The sequence below is a fragment of the Tiliqua scincoides genome, chromosome 7, assembly GCF_035046505.1.
Source record: "Tiliqua scincoides isolate rTilSci1 chromosome 7, rTilSci1.hap2, whole genome shotgun sequence".
NCBI lineage: Eukaryota > Metazoa > Chordata > Lepidosauria > Squamata > Scincidae > Tiliqua > Tiliqua scincoides.
In genome coordinates, this window is record NC_089827.1 from 16,362,863 (window position 1) to 16,381,942 (window position 19,080).

The 19,080-nt window shown below is 44.0% G+C and overlaps 1 pseudogene; it reads left to right on the forward strand.

Moving 5' to 3' along the window:
* Positions 1–18,745: 18,745 nt before the first annotated feature.
* On the forward strand, positions 18,746–18,862 carry LOC136658036 (5S ribosomal RNA; annotated as a pseudogene).
* Positions 18,863–19,080: the final 218 nt, after the last annotated feature.

The following is a 19,080-nucleotide window of genomic DNA, read 5'->3' on the forward strand; positions in this document are numbered from 1 at the left end:
ATGAAAAACAGAAGTGCTACTTTCTTTAGAATAAAGGCCATGGTAAAGGTTAAGCCAATCAATTGGACAATTACAGGGTTGTTCGTTTTGAAGGCTTTTCTGATCTATAAAGCTAAAAATTCTTGCACTCTCCCTCAGTTCTGCTAAACAGGACAATTTCCCATTTCTCATACCCAGCGCTCCCCAGAAGTCAAACTTCCCCTCTTTAGCAAAGCTTGGAGATCGGTTTTCAATGGTACGTATCTGGACAGGTAGTTTACCATCTACATTTCACCTTGATGACTTGGAACAACCTCCAGTGATAAATTATACTTTTATGAGATGGCTTAATTAAAATTAAGATCAACTTTTAATTAAGGAAAAGTTTTATAGTGAAGACTTGGGATATTAATAGACATCTCAAACATATCCAAACAGTATTTTAATAAGGCTTGCTTACAGATCTTTTTGGCAAGTGTCTTAATATTTTAGTTCCTAAGCTTTTCAGATTTAAAAAAAAGATACATCAACGAATTTGATTGTCTGTATTCAGTATGCAAGATGTAAATGTCCGCAAAGGGAGGGATATAGGGAAAGTAGAGGACATGATGGATAACAGTAAATGCAAGGTCAAAATCAAGATTGTCTGAGCTAATGGAAAATATCATTCAAAACTAGGGCAAATGAGCCTTATGAACATTGGAAATGACTGATATAAGCTCAGAAACCATCTTGATTGTCAAGGGATATGTGCTTCATTTTCAATGTTTGATTGCTTGCGTAAATATTTAATGACAATATTACTAGAATATTGAGCTGATGAAATAAACTCCTCAGTTAAAGACAGCGTAGTGTATTTGATATTCACTAAATGAAATGACAAAACACCTGCAGATGACCCAGTTCAGTTTTTTAAGGCATCTTTGTTACACTTACATATGATCCTTTAACTTCCTTCTTGTGTCATGTACTTGGTGGGGAGGTTTCTGGCAAAGGACATGGTCAATACAAAATGATATTTGTATATAGAAGTTACTTGGATGCAGATAAGATAGTGGATTTGGAATGGACACAAATGTCTTAAGGCAGTGGTTCTCAAATTTTTTAGCCATGGACCCACTTTTTAGAATGATATCTGTCGGGACCCACCAGAAATGATGTCATTAACCTGGAAGTGATGTCATGGCCAGAAGTGACATCATCAAGCAGGAAAATTTTTAACAATCCTAGGCTGCAATCCTATCCACACTTACCCAGGAGTAAGCCCCATTGACTATCATTGTTAAAAGTGTACACATTGTAGTCTGTTAAAAGTTCAAATCTCCCCAAATGTAGTCAAATACCATGTTGGCATCAAGTCTAATATACTAAAAATAAAATTATTGAAATGAATTGGGACCCACTTGAAACTGGCTTGCAACCCACCTAGTGGGTCCCGAACCACAGTTTGAGAAACAGCATCTTAAGAATTTATTGTCAATCATGAGAAAAATGTTAGCAAAGTATAGAGCCTAAATGTGACATACCAAAATGAAAAGTAATCATGATTATTTTCCAATAGCATATTTTTTATAAAGGTGAAGAATAACAGTTGAATCCTATCCTTGCTGGCACCGCCAGGTGCAGTGGTGCCAAAATGGATACTGGTACATCCAGCAGCACCACTGAGGCCACCAGAGGTCTCCTCGAGGGGACTTTTGTCCACTTCCCCTGGGAAAAGCTTCAAGTCCCACAATGGGGCTTCTGAAGTCTGAGCCGGCTATTTGCTTGTGCAGGCTTGAGAACGTCCGCATCAGATTTTGCAGCCTGACACAGAGGATAGGATACAGTGGAGCAGGGCTCTGCCAGTCCAACCCCCCTCTTACCGTGGAGGACTCCCTGCTCTGGAATGCCTCCCCCCAACCACAATACCCTCACCACTGCCTGGAGTTCTTACCACACTCTGGGTGGCAACTGCCTGGCACGTGCTCTTCTCTGGATGTTGTGTACATGACTTGCAGTATGTTTGCAACACCCAGCATTAGTGTTGGAGCTCAGTGCCGGTGCTAGAGGCCCATAGGATTGGTCCCTAAGTCAGGTATAATTGTCTTACATTCTACAGTTCCCAGGAGCTTAACTCAGCTTTGCCACCTAGCTGGACCAAAGATCTGGCTAGGTTTAGACCAGCTTCTTATGATGAGGAGAAGGAACTGCAATATACTGATGGGCTGCAGACTGGCTGAAGGTGGTTGCCCCCGACTGTCCAAGACACAGTTTGTTCTCACAGCTTAGCCAAGGGTCCTGAAGTCAACAAGCGTGCCACTGCACAGGGTTCACTTCTGCAGCTTATTTGCCATGAAAGTACTTCTTGTGCACTTCTTCATGAATGTGACCCAAAAGGACCTGTGTGATTCCTTGTGTTACTATTAGTAATGTAGAAAGATACAGCTGGATTCACTAACTCTGGTGATGAATTGGCTCAAGGCATGGTGAAATTGAGTAGGGTGCTTCCAGGAGAGGCAGAGGGAAAAGTCAATAGCTGTTGCTAAGATAGCATACGTTTAGGCAGTGGTTCCCAAACTTACCAGGGTCATGGTGCTCCTGCAGCCTCTTCTTCCCGGTTAAACCAAAGGCATCCAAAATGGTGACTCCCAAATCTCAGGAGAGTTCACATGATCCAAGATGGTGGCACCTAAATCTCATGACGTCTTGTGTGTGATTCAAGAGGGCAACACCCAAATCTCATGAGATTTTGTGCAATCTAAGGTGGAAGCATGTGGGGTATAGGTAGGAGGGGCCAGCAGGGACATCCTGTGATTCTGCTGTGCGTGTGCCATGGGACCCTAAGATAATGCACAGTTTGGGAACCAATGCATTTAAGAAAGCAGAAAAAAAAAACTCCTGACCAGGGAAGACAGGCAGCCAAAGGAAGCAAGAAAATTAGTCTAAGGTCTTTTCCCAAGGACAACACCTTTTTCTGGTACTGCTTTAGCGCTAGTCACATCAATCTGTCACTGTCAGTCCATTGTCCTCTGACTTATGGGTCAGAATCAAAGTTTCTAAGCTATATGTAAGTACAGCAGTCTATTCATATTTTTGAAGGTGGATGTGTTCCACATTTCCATTTAAGACACAGGACCACTTCAGGTCACTCCAACATTTGCAAACATCTTGTCAAAGTGGTTAAAAGCCGATGCCTTGCTCCGAGACAGAACCCCAAGCTTGTAGCATCACTTCCAGAGTCTCAGAGTTCACACATTCGTCTCTGAGCTAGTCATGTGTATTAACCTTCCTGACAGGATGTTCTCAGACAGCTCTGGGAGACTACAAGTGTCATTTCAATGAAACAACTTTGGAGGACTAGATTGAAAGCAAGCAAGCAACAAGCAGCCTTGTGTTTCTGTCACATTGCACAGTGCTCACAGGAGGTTTCATATGGAGGCACGACCGCGTTTTATACTACCAACTTCTCCCCTCATAACACAAGGTGCATTAAAGAGGTCGTAATCAGCATACCTTTGCATGGCTTCTTACATGTGCACAAATCCTCATTTTTGGCAATGCTTGTTTGTGTCAGAAATATCTAATGGTGATGATCTGTTTAGAACAGCTCTTCCCAACCTGGGGGTTGCGCCTCCTGGTTTTGTGTTTGAAAAATCTTCCCCCAAAAGGGGGAGAGTGGCAACCAGTGAAGGCCCGTGAGTGATGGCGCCCATCAGTTCTGGATTCTCCTTGCTACCACCAGCGCCGACAGGGAGGTAAGAAAGGGGTTTTTATGGGGCTTCTTATCTCCCAGGAGTCATTGATGGTGGTAGCAGGGAGAACGCGGAAGTGACACCTATGGGTCCTCAGTAGTTTCCATAAGAACATAAGAACAGCCCCACTGGATCAGGCCATAGGCCCATCTAGTCCAGCTTCCTGTATCTCACAGCGGCCCACCAACCGCCCCAGGGAGCACACCAGATAACAAGAGACCTCATCCTGGTGCCCTCCCTTGCATCTGGCCTTCTGACATAGCCCATTTCTAAAATCAGGAGGTTGCGCACACACATCATGGCTTGTATCCCGTAATGGATTTTTCCTCCAGAAACTTGTCCAATCCCCTTTTAAAGACGTCCAGGCCAGATGCTGTCACCACATCCTGTGGCAAGGAGTTCCACAGACCAACCACACGCTGAGTAAAGAAATATTTTCTCTTGTCTGTTCTAACTCTCCCAACACTCAATTTTAGTGGATGTCCCCTGGTTCTGGTGCTATGTGAGAGTGTAAAGAGCATCTCCCTATCCACTCTGTCCATCCCCTGCATAATTTTGTATGTCTCAATCATGTCACCCCTCAGGCGTCTCTTTTCTAGGCTGAAGGAATGGGAGGTTAGGAACAACTAATTAAAAAAAAAATCTTATCACTGCTCCTACTGACATTACCAGAGCCGGAAAAGAAAAGAATGAAGGTCTTGCAAGAAATGTTAAATCTACAGATGCGAATGACATGAAGTTTAGTGGAGAGTGTCCTGGAGGGCCAGCCCAGCCCCCTCAGAACAAGGATCCTTTCTTGATGGAACCTGGGCATGCAATGCCACAGCCAGATCTATTTTAACCTCATGAGATCCTGGGAAAAGAGTTGAATTCAGAAGGCTGACAACCACTCTAGCAAATCACTTTAAAATTTAAACAAGACACTCCCTAAAGGCAAAAGTAGAGAGGGTTGAACTTCTGATACACAGGCAATACTCTTCGGCTTTGATACTGGAAAAAAAGTGCTTTCAAAAGTTGCTCCACACTTCCCTCAACTTCTTTCATGGCCTGTATCAGGTGCAATAAATGCGAAGAGTGCTTGAAAATCTGCAATTGCGGGATACACAGTTCGTGGAAGAGTTGAGAAGTGGCAGACACAGAAAGCCTCCACTTTCTGAGGCATATGTGGTGCCAAGTTCAAGTTCAGAATTAACAGCAATGCACCTTTCAGATACTGACCCTGATTATAGGAATCAACTCCGGTAATGCTAGTGTTTTCAAAAACATACAGTGGGCCCACATTATCTGCAAGGGTTTGGTTCCAGGACTCTCTGCAGATACAAAAAAAGCAAGTCCTTATGAAATGGCATAGTATTTTTAAATGGAGGGCTTTAATACCAAAATGTGGCCTGCTGGAGCGACAGGCTGCTTCCTTGCTGGTGTCTCTGGGTTGGGGGGAGCTTCTGGGTGACACACTGCAAGAGGCAAAGAGGAAAGGATGGAGAGCCAGATCCTGCACATGGTAGGCTTCAAAGGGCAGTGCTAGCAGCAAGCAAGGAAGGAAGGAAGGAAGGAAAGAGAATTTTAAAAAATATTTTTGATCCACGGTTTGTTGAACTTGGATGCAGGGTCTGCTGATACCTTGGGCCCCTATACTGTTTATTGGAATGGAGCAGGAGATAAAGAAAATACAGAGAGTTGTCATCCCTTGGGATTGGTGGGAGATTGGTTCCATGATCCCAGTCATGGAACCAAAATCCAGGGATAATCAAATCCACAGGGGGGCAGGGGGATAAGGGTCTTGGTGCTCCAATTGTGGGCTGTGCCAGGCCCTCCAGAGGTCATGCTCGTCTCCCTGCTTATAGTGGAAATGGAAAAGGTACAGAGGAGAGAGTCCAAAATCATTACTGGGCTGGGGCACCTCCCTGGCGAGGACAGGCTACAGCATTTGAGGCTATTCAGTCTAGAAAAAAAGACTCCTGAGGGGGGACATGATTGAGACACAAAATGATGCAGGGGATCAATAGAGTGGGTAGAGGAATGTTCTTTTCCCTCTCACACAACACCAGAACCAGGGGACATCCACTAACATTGAGTGTTGGGAGAGTTAGGACAGACAAAAGAAAATATTTCTTTACCCAGCACGTCTGTGAAACTCCTTGCCACAGGATATGGTGATGGCATCTGGCCTAGATGACTTTAAAAGGGGATTGGACTAATTTCTGGAGAAAACGTCCATCACAGGTTACAGGTTGTGATGGGTCTGTGTAACCTCCTGATTGCAGTAGTAGAAGTAGAAGTAGGCTACCTCAGAATGCCAGATGCAAGGGAGGGCACCAGGATGCAGTTCTTTTGTTGACTTGTATAGTCCCTGAGGCATCTGGTGGGCCACTGTAAGAGAGAGGAAGTTGAACTAGATGGGCCTTTATCTTCTTATGGCAGTGAGTGAATCAGTCAGCCTATGCAAGTGGCCATGATGCCAATCCTCTCCAGAATGCCCTCCTCCTTTCCCCCTTACTCTGTATTGGCAATCAACAAGCGTGTGAATGCGACATTGTTTTGCCACTCTTCTCCTTCCAAGCTGAAGCAAGAGGAGGCTTGGATCATGGCAATGCTGCACCCTCAAGAGGTGCAATGAGGGAGGGAAAGAAATGCTTCGGCAGCAGCAAGAAGGGGCAAGGAGATTGCTCCAATGCTCCTTTTGTGCCAGTCTCTAAACACTGGTTGTTGCTCTTCAGGTGCATCACTGAATGTAGCCTGCATATGTGTGTGTGTGTGTGTGTGTGTGTGTGTGAGAGAGAGAGAGAGAGGGGGGGGGTAGAGTATTGTATTGGCAACCTTCAGTCTCGAAAGACTATGGTATCGCGCTCTGAAAGGTGGTTCTGGAGCAGCGTCTAGTGTGGCTGAAAAGGCCAATCCGGGAGTGACAATCCCTTCCACACCGGGAGCAAGTGCAGTCTGTCCCTGGTCTGTCTCCCTGGCTATGGGCCTTCCTTCTTTACCTCTTTGCCTCAGACTGTTGGCCAAGTGTCTCTTCAAACTGGGAAAGGCCATGCTGCACAGCCTGCCTCCAAGCGGGCCGCTCAGAGGCCAGGGTTTCCCACTTGTTGAGGTCCATTCCTAAGTCCTTCAGATCCCTCTTGCAGATGTCCTTGTATCGCAGCTGTGGTCTACCTGTAGGGTGCTTTCCTTGCACGAGTTCACCATAGAGGAGATACTTTGGGATCCGGCCATCATCCATTCTCACGACATGACCGAGCCAACGCAGACGTCTCTGTTTCAGCAGTGCATACATGCTAGGGATTCCAGCACGTTCCAGGACTGTGTTGTTTGGAACTTTGTCCTGCCAGGTGATGCCGAGAATGCGTTGGAGGCAGCGCATGTGGAAAGCGTTCAGTTTCCTCTCCTGTTGTGAGCGGAGAGTCCATGACTCGCTGCAGTACAGAAGTGTACTCAGGATGCAAGCTCTGTAGAACTAGATCTTGGTATGTTCTGTCAGCTTCTTGTTGGACCAGACTCTCTTTGTGAGTATGGAAAACGTGGTAGCTGCTTTACCGATGCGTTTGTTTAGCTTGGTATCAGGAGAAAGAGTGTCGGAGATCGTTGAGCCAAGGTACACAAAGTCATGGACAACCTCCAGTTCATGTGCAGAGATTGTAATGCAGGGAGGTGAGTCCACATCCTGAACCATGACCTGTGTTTTCTTCAGGCTGATCGTCAGTCCAAAATCTTGGCAGGCCTTGCTAAAATGATCCATGAGCTGCTGGAGATCTTTGGGAGAGTGGGTAGTGACAGCTGCATCTTCAGAAAAGAGAAAGTCACACAGACATTTCAGCTGGATTTTGGACTTTGCTCTCAGTCTGGAGAGGTTGAAGAGCTTTCCGTCTGATCTGGTCCGGAGATAGATGAGATAGATGTGGATCCAGGCTCCACAAGAAAAGTAATGTGGTGTGCAATGTCACAGCAGTGAGTGCCCCACACTCCAGGGAGAATTTGGAAGTGTCATCACATGACATTGTGACTGCCCCAGGCACCAGGGTAGTACGTTACGCCTCTAATAGCTGCTGCATTAGTACTGGAAAGTTGGATAGAGTTGGGCCCTAAGTATATTTCTTTGCACAGTTATGATACCCTTTTGAAGAGCTTGCTGCCTGAAAGTTTTATTATTCAGCCTACATCTTCATACACTCCATTCCATTCCATTCATTCAAATTATATATGTAACTTGCATAATGGAGAATGGTATTGCAGTACTGGCCTTAAAATTATCCAGCCCTCTTAAAACACATTCACGATATGTGCCTCATGGGAGAAACAGCTTATGTTCAAATATTGTTTTAAATTACAATTACTAAGGACATTTACGATTGTTATCATAATTTATTTTTATGATATGCCGTGTTGTAGTTTCTCCTTACTACTTGAACGATTTTTAATTAGGCTGAGGCAAAAAGAGGGAAACATTTTAAAGAATAAATAACTGTAGCAAAACCGCAAGGGGAAGAAAAGTTAGAAAAACGGTGGGAATGGTAGAATTTGATTTCGCAAAAGAAGCATGCAATTAATCAGCTCAATCCCAGTCACATTTGTGTTCATGTCTGTATTCAATGAGATTCGTAGCACAATCCTATGTGTGCCTATTCAAAATAAGCCTCACTGAGTTTAATGGGACTTACCCCCAGGTATGTATAGGATTGCAGCCTTACTGCCTAGTAAGTAAATATGATTCAGTTTAAGACTACTGTACATTGCTTCCTGATACAAATCTTTACCCAATCCAGTTTCCTAAAAATACAAGAAAAAGAATTACTGTGAAAATGTACATCAGTCCCTCATGTGTACACCAGTGTGTTTGTTGGACTACAGTTCATCTTGTTCCATTACTGTGACTTAATATTGACAGCAATCCTAGGCTGCAATCCTACCCACATGTGTTGTTTCAATACGGGGTATAGTCTCCTCTGGAGAGCAAACTGAAACATCAAGTGATAAGGTTTTTCTCCAAGAGTCCCTAATGGATACTTTCCATACAAGATATCTTCAACTACTGACAATCTTGTTGTCTCAATGGGTTGTAATTGAGACAAATACCCTTGACTCAAATGATAGCCTGCTGTCAAGTAAGAAACAGAGTTCTTTTCTGAAGGGAAATATGATTATTATCTCTCATTTTAAGCCACTGTCAATTTTCTGACTCGGAATCTATTATACGATTACAAGCACTGTAGTTACAAAATCTACCAAACATTTGTGTTGCTGTCTACAACTATAGTGGGACACACAGTTCCTCAAACACACTAAGGCTTTCATGGCTAGGCTCCATACTAGACTATAATAGTCTTTTCAGGATGAATGCTGTGGACTAAACTAGAGTTCAAGCTAGAGAATTTTAAATGCCAAAAAACTAAAAAACTAAAAACTCTGATATGGTGGTTCTCAAACTTTTACCACCAGGACCCACTTTTTAGAATGAGAATCTGTCAGGACACACTGGAACTGTTGTCATGACTGGAAGTGACATTATCAAGCAGGAAAATTTTTAGCAATCCTAGGCTGCAATCCTACCCACATTTACCCAGGAGTAAGCCCCATTGACTATCATTGTTTAAAGCCTATACAGAGTAGCCTGTTAAAAGTACAGATGTGTCACATTTCCCCAGATGTAGTCACATGCCATGGTAGCTTCAAGTCTAAGATATTAAAAATAAAATATTGAAATGAATGGGGACCCATCTGAAAATGGCTCGTGACTCACCTGGTGGGTCCCAACCCACAGCTTGAGAAACACTGCTCTAATAGAAATGAAAAACTAAAAATAAAACTGAGAATGGAGGCTAAAAATGAGAGTTAAAAGCTAAACACTAAAAACGACACATGAAACTAGCACCTTATATTTCACCCACAACTTTGGTGGACTTCCTCAGAGGTTATAATCTGAGGAAGTTATAAAGCTGCTCCTGCCATTCCAATTGTCAGTCCAAAGCATCTATTCCCTCTCAATGTGTTCTGCTCTTCGCATTAGCATTTGGAGCCGCCAGCCCAATCCTATGCTTTTCTAGAGCCCAGGGCTGCGGCGGTGCCAAAATGGCGACCACTGCATCCGATGTGGCAGGGAAGCAGTGCCAGGTTTCCTCAGCATAAGGGAACAAATGTTCCTTAACACTATGTAGCAGACAGGTGGCCCCAATGGGCCTCCTTGGATCTGCGCCTGCTCAATAGTGGGTGCAGAATCGAAGAGACCCTTGTTGGGTTTCCAGACCCGGGGGGGGGGTCCAGATATGGCTCAAAGCCTGCCACCATCTCCACCCCTTCCTGGGCCAGCTCTTCCCTTGCCCAGTTCTGCCCCCTCTCCACCCTCCCTATATCAAGTATATCACTGGCACTCTGTGCCTAGGACAAGACAGATAAAAACCATTAATGCTGCAATGCTGGGTTCACTCAAATTGAGAGTAAACCCCACTTAATATTGTGGTGCTTGCTTCTACAGATATATGCATCACATTGCGGCAACTTGAGACTTCGAGAAGCTTCCTTCATTTTTACCAGTAGGGTGGGAAATATAAATCGGCTACTGTGGGATATTGACCCGGTGCCCATTGGACTAGATCTTGTTCTTGGCAGGTGCACTGAATCAATCTCTTTGGAAGCATTTCAAAAGTGAATCCTTGCAGAGTATTGCAAAGCTTTTTATACCAAATCGTAATATACACCAGAACGGGAATCACAGAACTTGGTTGCTGATTTTATGTGGCCCAAGAGAGGAACTTTCATCTTCTAGTAATAAAGAGATAATACTCAATTATTTGATACATGCATTTTGCATTTTCCCTGCAAGGAGTTTACCTGCTTTATCTTTCTATTCTTAGTGTCTCTGTTCAACCTTATTAAACTTAGATTTGAGCTAATATGCACTTATTGCACTCATAATCTCTTGTATCTGTAAGAGTCATTCTTCTCACAAATAGCGTCCTCCTTTGATTTATCGGTCCTCATAGACTGCTGTGATATGTCACACAATAACTGAGAAACCAAGTGATGGTTTGCACGCGGGAACCAGCCACCAGAGATCCAATAGCAGAGACAGACCATGTCTCTTGGAGAATGACACTGAGCTACAATCCCTCCTGAAATGAAGTGGATTTTTGAGGAAGACATGTAGCTGCTGCAGGGAAGGAGGGAACATGGCTGTTCCCTTGGGGAAGTGTCCTTCTCCATGCATTTCTAAGCCCCTGATCTTACCCAACTTCCCAGCTCCGATGCAGCTGCAATGCAGCCCTAATGTAAGGTAGTGTTTCTCAAACTGTGGGTCGGGACACACCACGAGCCAATTTCAGGTGGGTTCCCATTCATTTCAATACTTTATTTTTACTATATTAGACTTGATGCTACCCCTGGTATGTGACTGCATTAGGGGGAAATATGACACATCTGTACTTTTAACAAGCTACTATGTTGTCACCCGGGGACTTACCCTGTGGCAGGAGGAACTCAGGAGGATGCGGCCGGCAGCCAGGAAACCCTGCAACCCTGGGCAGCCGGAGGCACAGGGGAAGCAATGGAGTGAGGAATCAGGAGCCAGCAGGCACCACTGACCCCCGCGCAGCCGGCAGAGGCCCTGCCCTGGGGATGGACATTACATATGTATATGCTGTTAACAATGATAGTTAATGGAACTTACTCCTGGGTAAGTGTGGGTATGGTTGCAGCCTATGATTATTAAAAATTTTCCTACTTGATGATGTCACTGCAAGTCATGACATCATTTCCGGTGGGTCCTGACAGATTCTCATTCTAAAAAGTGGGTCCCAGTGCTAAAGTTTGAGAACCACTGATGTAAGGGAACAAATTGAACCCTTGCCTTGAGGAGGCTCCAGTGACTGCCCTCCCAATGCAGGATACAGAACACAGTCCATTGGCATGGCTGCACCAGCACTGGAAAGTTGGATAGGTCTGGGCCCTTAGCTACCTGCTCCGATCCATTGCTACCTGACCAGATCCTCTTTCTGCTGTTCGTGTTGAAATCAGATTTGAACTTTTGCCCAAACCTTTTGAGTGCCTACTGCAAGTGAATCTTAAGATCTGCTGCCATAAATTCTGGGCTGCCACCATGAAAAAGCCATACAGCTGTTGTGTGCTGCGGGACAACCAGGGCAAACGGCTGGAGGCCCCATGTATTCACCAGTGGCTCACCCAGTCTGTGGTGGAGCAAATAAGGTGACAACAGGGGCAGTTTGGGGGTGCATCTCAGTGGCTTTGGTACACACCAAGATCCTATTCTCTTTTTCCTGGCCTAACATGTTTCCTCAGACTCCTCAGTCTTGCACTAAGGGGAAGTAAGTAAAAAAATTTGTACTTGCCTCTCCTGGACAGTTTGGTCACTTCCCCCACCACAGCATGCAGCACGCACTCTGTCAGTGGTACTATATGCTGTGGGCTGGAGGAGGATAGGATTGAGGTCAGGAGGGCAGGAGGTCTGGTCTAGAGGGTAGAGCCTCCATTTGCCTGAAGATTAACATCCACAAGGTCGCCAGTTCGAGGCCACCGGCACCGTGCGACCTTGAAGCAGCTGGCAAGCTGCAGCTGAGCTGTTCCATCTGCTCGGAGCGTGGGAGGATGGAGGCCAGAATGTTAAACCAGATCGGAGCGTAACATCTTGTATGTAGTGGTTCTTGAAAGAAAGAACCTTCTTTCAATTTGTAAAAATCCCTGCGTGGATTTAATAAGCCTGCCTATGTAAACCGCCTTGAATAAAGTCTTGAATAAAGACCAAGAAAGGCGGTATATAAATACTGTATATTATTATATATTATTATTATTATTGAGCTGCCCATCTAGTGAGTAGTCTTGTCCATCCTAAAGCATGTTGACACTCTTCTGATGCTAAGTCAATGCTATTGTGAGCGATCTGTTCAGAAGAGAAACAAGGGACACTAAGAGGCTCTTTCTAAAAATCTGTGATGGAGGGAGAATTGGAGATGCACCAAAGCCTAGTGGTGAGAGTGGGTATAAATATGTGGCACACTGGTCAATAGATTACACAGGCCTATACACATTTTGATATTAAGAGTTAGACCTATTCTTGGGTATAGTTGGGGTGCTGAATCTAAAAATGACATCAGCTTTGCCCGATTGGCTCTGTTGTGGGGGCTAAGCATAGCCCCCTTATATGCTGATTCAAGTAACTTTTTTCATGAGGTAGCCATGCTGTTGGCTTTCTCCTGAGGAAGCTGCTAAAATCAGCATATAAAAGTGCTATGCCATACCCCCCCCCCCCCAACTAGAGCCATTCGGGCAAAACTCACACCATTTCTGAATTCAGCACCCCCAAAATATCCTAACCAAAAAACATCCTTAACAAAACAAAACAAAAAAGATTTCTCCTTCGGTAGGTCTGTGTTATTATTATTATTATTATTATTATTATTATTATTATTATTATTATTATTATTAATAATAATAATAATAATAATAATAATAATAATAATAATAATAATAATAGTAACATGAGCTTCTGATCAGTTGTATTATTTAAAGAAAGCACAAGGTCTGTACAAAATCTAGGAAACAATTTTTCTTATATGGTGTTTATGCAAAAGATGAATGCTATTCAATATTCCTCCAGCTAGTTCCACTGGTAACATGTCATGTTAATATAAACTATCATTGCTATGTCAGTTCCCTTAAACAAATCTTTTGAAATTATTAGTACTCTAAAAGCACACAACTGTACCCTTCAGAGAGAAAAAAAAAAATCCTGACATGAAACGATTCTGTTTTTTTTTTCTCTCTCTCTCTCTCCAATGTACTGAGTTTGTCAGTCTGGTTTTAATTTTGGATTTAAACACATTAATGCAAAGTACATCAAAAACTGCTCCAACTGAAGATTAGGATGACACCAAAATTAGCTGAATGTCTCCTTTGAAGCAAAGGTAAACACTAATCAAAAATAATCTGAATGGGAATGGTGAATATTTATGAGATTTTCTGTTTCATGGCTTAAAGAGCAAAAGAGAAACAGGCTGGCAAAGGTCAAACATCAGAAAATCCTGTTTCTTATTTGGAATGGAAAAAAAAAAAAAAGATTTATTACTAAGCCATGCAAACCAAGTTATGGCCTTCACAGTATAATTTTTTAACATCACGACCCTGAACTTTACATCACGTCAGCATCAGAAAAGCAATGAGGGGATATCGACACCAGTTAAAGTTCATTAATTTAGATATACTTGCCATCCTCTCTGTCTAGCTGGTTGCCGCAGTCCCTATCAAGAAATAATTGGATCCCACATGTCACTATCTACCAGACTAAGGGCACAAGCCTAACCAGGTCTACTTAGAAGTAAGCTCTATTTTGTTCAATGGGGCTTACTCTCAGGAAAGTGTGGTTAGGATTGCAGCCTAACATATCTCAAAAGGATAGGACTCAGCCAGGCCTGGAAGACCCAGATTCAAATCCCCACTCAGCCATGGAGCTTCCTAGGTGACTTGGACCAGTCACTCACTCACTCACTCTCTCACCTACATTACAGGATTGTTGTGAGGACAAAAGGAGGGGAGGAACTACATACACCACCCCAAACTCATTGGCAGAAGGGCGCTTCCAAAATATGAGAAATAAAATAACTTGACTCCTACCATCCTTTGCTACACAGAGGAAGAAAGTTAGGTTTGCAAAGAAGACTCTCTTGCAGCCCTTGATATGTTTCTCAGAGATTTAGTACAGAAAAGCAGTGTCCAGAGTGCCAATTGCTGCACACTGGGAATGCATTCCCCACCACAGCTATCACTTTGCTTTCCAGAGTGCCCTGCGACTGCCAGTCCCAAGATCGAGATGATGTGATGCTTTGGTTCATCATGTATTTGTGAAAAGCTGGCCACAATGCCCACTGGGGCATTGCACTAGAGATATGTATTGGAAGCATGGAAGATATCGAGAGGAGATCGATTGTGGTGTCTGCAGTGGCCCTTTGCTCTGGTAAATCTGGGAAACATAGCATTAAAGCCTAGACGTTAGTTGTGGGTATACTGCATAGCTGCAATCACTAGAGGCAATGAGGTCTTCAGGAATATAAGTAGCACCTGGAGCAGGGAGAGATTGTGGCTAGTAGAAGGAGCAGAAAGTTGGAGGAAGGAGTGATTTGCTAACTGATACACTGACTGACCTGGCTAAAGGACTTACTAACAGACCTGCTGACTGATGGACTGATTTGACTGGCTGATGGACTGGTAAATGGGCAACTGTGGATGCTGGAACTGTAATGGCTGGAGACTTCTGGTTGGTGGAGAACTGGGGGAGCTAATTAAAAGCAGACTTCTCTAGGTGAAACTTGGCCTGGGAATTTGGCAAAACGAGACATGACAGGCCAGAGTGTTGTGTTGTCCCACTGGCAACTGCGTAGTGCTCTGGAACAAAGCGTTCCGGGTCACAGAAGGGACAGATTTGGCTGAATACTGGATCTGGCTCTCAGACTCAGCCCTGGTATAGAACCAGGATCCCATCACCTTTGTGTAATGAAGGGAATATTATTCTACATTGACACAGTATGTGAAAGATGCAGTGGAACAGTGGACATGCCGCCCCTCTCTGTGTGAAATTTGTCCCTGAAGTGGACAAGCAGTTCCAAAGCATTGAATGCTTTTGGTTTAGTCCAGTGCATTCCTCCACAGGCTAAGACAGAAAATAATAAACACTCTACGGCCCTAACAGAAAGTATGATATTTCCTATGTGATGTTTGACTTTCAGTTCTACTTCATGCTTCCTGGCTGCATTCTAAATTCCTGATCCTAAACTTTGAGCTTTGTTTTTTGGGTCCCTGATACTTGTGCTTAACTGAATACTTCCCTGACAATTCAAAATAGTGTTCAACTGTAGGTTGTTTTTTTTAAATTACATCTCTTTAAATGGAAGTACTTTGGTCAAGTGTCAGTAAAGGAAGTCCAAGTGAAAACTGGCAAAATGCTCCAGCTTGCCCAATAGGGCTACTCAGATCTGCACCAGCTAAATATCTGATGCAAGTCTAAGCAGTGTTTGTTGAGCGTGCAGGCCTGGAAGGGAGTATAGCATAATGTGGCGTCCTCCTCTGCCAATCCCACCCCATTCCAAACGGATCCACCCCCATTCTGTTCTCCCCTCTCCCAGAAATGCCTTCTCCCCACCTCCAGCCCTCCTCAACCCCCTGTGTGGCTCAGTGCTTTTCTTACCTCCATCAGTGGCCAAGGATCTGAACAGAGCACCAGTGGGCTGACACAGGCCTTCCCACCAGCACTGCTGCCTCTAGAGCAGTGTCCCCAATGTTTGTCCTCCAGTGTACCACTTTACATGACCCACCTATTTGAAGTTCCACTGGAAGTAACTGGCGATGACATCATCATCAGTTATTTCTAGGTTGGGAGGTCAGATGTGACGTGACAAACACCAGTGAGAGGCGCAGGGTGGATAGGAGGGCTTTTCAAGTGTGGAAAAACACACTTTGGAGCTATGCCTGCTGAGTTGAGCCTCCTACCACTGTTCATTGTGTCACACTCCTGGTCTCCCTGCTGGGTGGCAGGTGTCAGGGATGCTGCAAGTTCTTGTTGTTAGCAACCTTCAGTCTCGAAAGACTATGGTATCGCGCTCTGAAAGGTGGTTCTGGAACAGCGTCTAGTGTGGCTGAAAAGGCCAATTTGGGAGTGACAATCCCTTCCACACTGGGAGCAAGTGCAGTCTGTCCCTGGTCTGTCTCCCTGGCTATGGGCCTTCCTTCTTTGCCTCTTTGCCTCAGTCTGTTGGCCAAGTGTCTCTTCAAACTGGGAAAGGCCATGCTGCACAGCCTGCCTCCAAGCGGGCCGCTCAGAGGCCAGGGTTTCCCACTTGTTGAGGTCCACTCCTAAGGCCTTCAGATCCCTCTTGCAGATGTCCTTGTATCGCAACTGTGGTCTACCTGTAGGGCGCTTTCCTTGCACGAGTTCTCCACCTAAAGTAACACCAGTGGTACCAGTGCCACTGATTGAGAAACTTTATAGCACATTTACAACACTCTCGGCCAGTGCATCTGGTGGAGCACTCCATTAGGATTGTGCTTTGAGTTCTTTACTTCTGTCTACAAACTGAAATGGAAGAAGCTGTTTATACTTGATAAAAATTTTAATAACTTTCTAAGAGCAAAAAGTTTGGGATACCTTGTTGTCTTTGGGACTTAACAAAAGAAAGCATTTCACCATCAGCAATGCATTTTGTGGGATGGTGCAAGAAGACCCTTGAAATACCAGATTTGTCTGCAGGGGGTAAATTGTCCTTGAAAGATATAAAGCCAGCGTAAAGGAGAATTTATAATGCCTCTCTTGGGTTTGACAATATTAATTTGTCTCAACCCATTTGGAAGTCTTGGCCACACTGACACTTTCCTAGGTGCATTCTAATGAGAGTGCCACTGTCTCATTAAGCTAAATGGCATTCAGCATTGAACAAGACAATAATTCAGGCAATTGTCATAGAATATGCGACAAGCCGATATTAATAAATGGTAGCCATATGTGCTGAATGTAATGAAAACAGAATAATGAATGTGTGAAAACAAAACCACAATGGAGACTCACCATTCAGGTCCATAATGAATGTGGAAACACAAACAAACGTGCATTTCCGAAAATATTTTGAACATAGATATGAACACATAGACATGTGCAGAGTAGTGTGCATGACAAAAGGTTTTTCTTGCTTTCCATGTCAGCTGCAGTTACTGGATGAAACTTTCAGAGTGTCTTAATTTTAAACAATAACATTCCAGCTCAAATGAGCCATGTATTTTAAAGAGTACGTTTTGCACGGCTCTGAACATTAGTGAACAATGCGATACAGTAAAACAGTGTAAGGAAGTTTAAATGGTTTCCTTAGACACATATGAGAAATATACTTAGGGCACAATCCAGAGAGGGAGATAGGCCAGTGCAAGTCCCTTGTACTACCCCCATCCAGAAACACCTCCTTCCTAGCCCTGCCCTCCCCACACCGCCCCACCGCCTGGCGGTGCACTTAACCCTGGTCAGTAGGTGACACTCCACCACTGGTAGAGGCCTGGTTTATGGCACATTTGCAAATGTGCATGTGCCTGTTCTGCTGGCAGTAGCCAGCATTGGATCAAGCCCTTAATTGGTGTACAGTGAATTTCACTAGAATTTGCTGTTCCAAGTACAGGTACCTCTCAATGTACATAGGGGATATGTTCTCAGAAATTGGTACATATGTTAAAAATGTAATATACTGAAAATGTGTACATTAAAACTTCTCTTCCTATAGGAACCAATGTAATTGGGATAGGTTTGGGGAAAAGTCACTGAACGCTCACTTTGACGATTAGTTATTATGGACGAAGACTACTGGGACTGGGACAGGAAGACTGCTGATGTAATTGGCTGTAGTAATTCAGTCAATTCAGTCAAATGCTATTTTCAACTAGAAGATAGCAGGAAGTGACTTCTAGCTCAATTCAAAGACAACAATGGCAGCCAATTTAAAAGTATATGGGGTATTTTTTTACCATATTGGTGCAGTACCTAGAGCAGTATCATCCTGTCTCCCATACATAATCATTACAATGGAGATGGCCGTATTTTCTAGCCCTAAGCTTGCAGAAAAGACTGCTAGCGTGGTGAGTGTGGTAGAAGTTGGAAAACAAACATGACCCTAGAATGCTGGAAGGAGGGGGGAAAAAAAAAAGCTCTATAGCTCTTCTAGCAATGGAAGCTGAAAAACGAATGCAGACATTGGATCTCAAAATATTTTGGAGAAGTATGATAACAATGTTTTTGTGTGGCTTTCCCTTTTTCCCCCATGCAAGATTTCTCAGTAACACTGCATAACCGAGCACAAAATTCTGTTCACTTTTGAGCTATATTCACAGTTTGGATTGTCTTCATCTAAAACAGGGGTGTCAAGCTTGTTTCCTATAGTGAGCCGAACAACATTTATGGTGCCAGCTGAGGGCCAGAAGTGACATAATTAAGCAGGAAGTGACTTTATGAAGCAGATAATGGCCAGAAATAAGTACTTTGTTCTCGCATAGAAACTCATTGTGACAGCAACTGTTACCCTGCACATCCCCAATCTCATCTGATCTTGGAAGCTGAGCAGGGTCAGGCCTGGTTAGTACTTGGATGGGAGACCGCCTGGGAATACCGGGTGCTGTAGGCTTATACCATAGTCTTTCGAGACTGAAGGTTGCCAACCAGAAACTCATTAGCGATCGGCATGGGAGAGCCTAATTATCAAGCAGACTGGATAAAGAGCCTTCTACAGGCCACATCCAGCCCACGGGCTTTATGTTTGACACCCCTGATCAGAGCACTCTCAATTAAACTGAATGTGCCTGACAATAGCTTAGATGCCAGATTTCAAACATCATCAAGCTC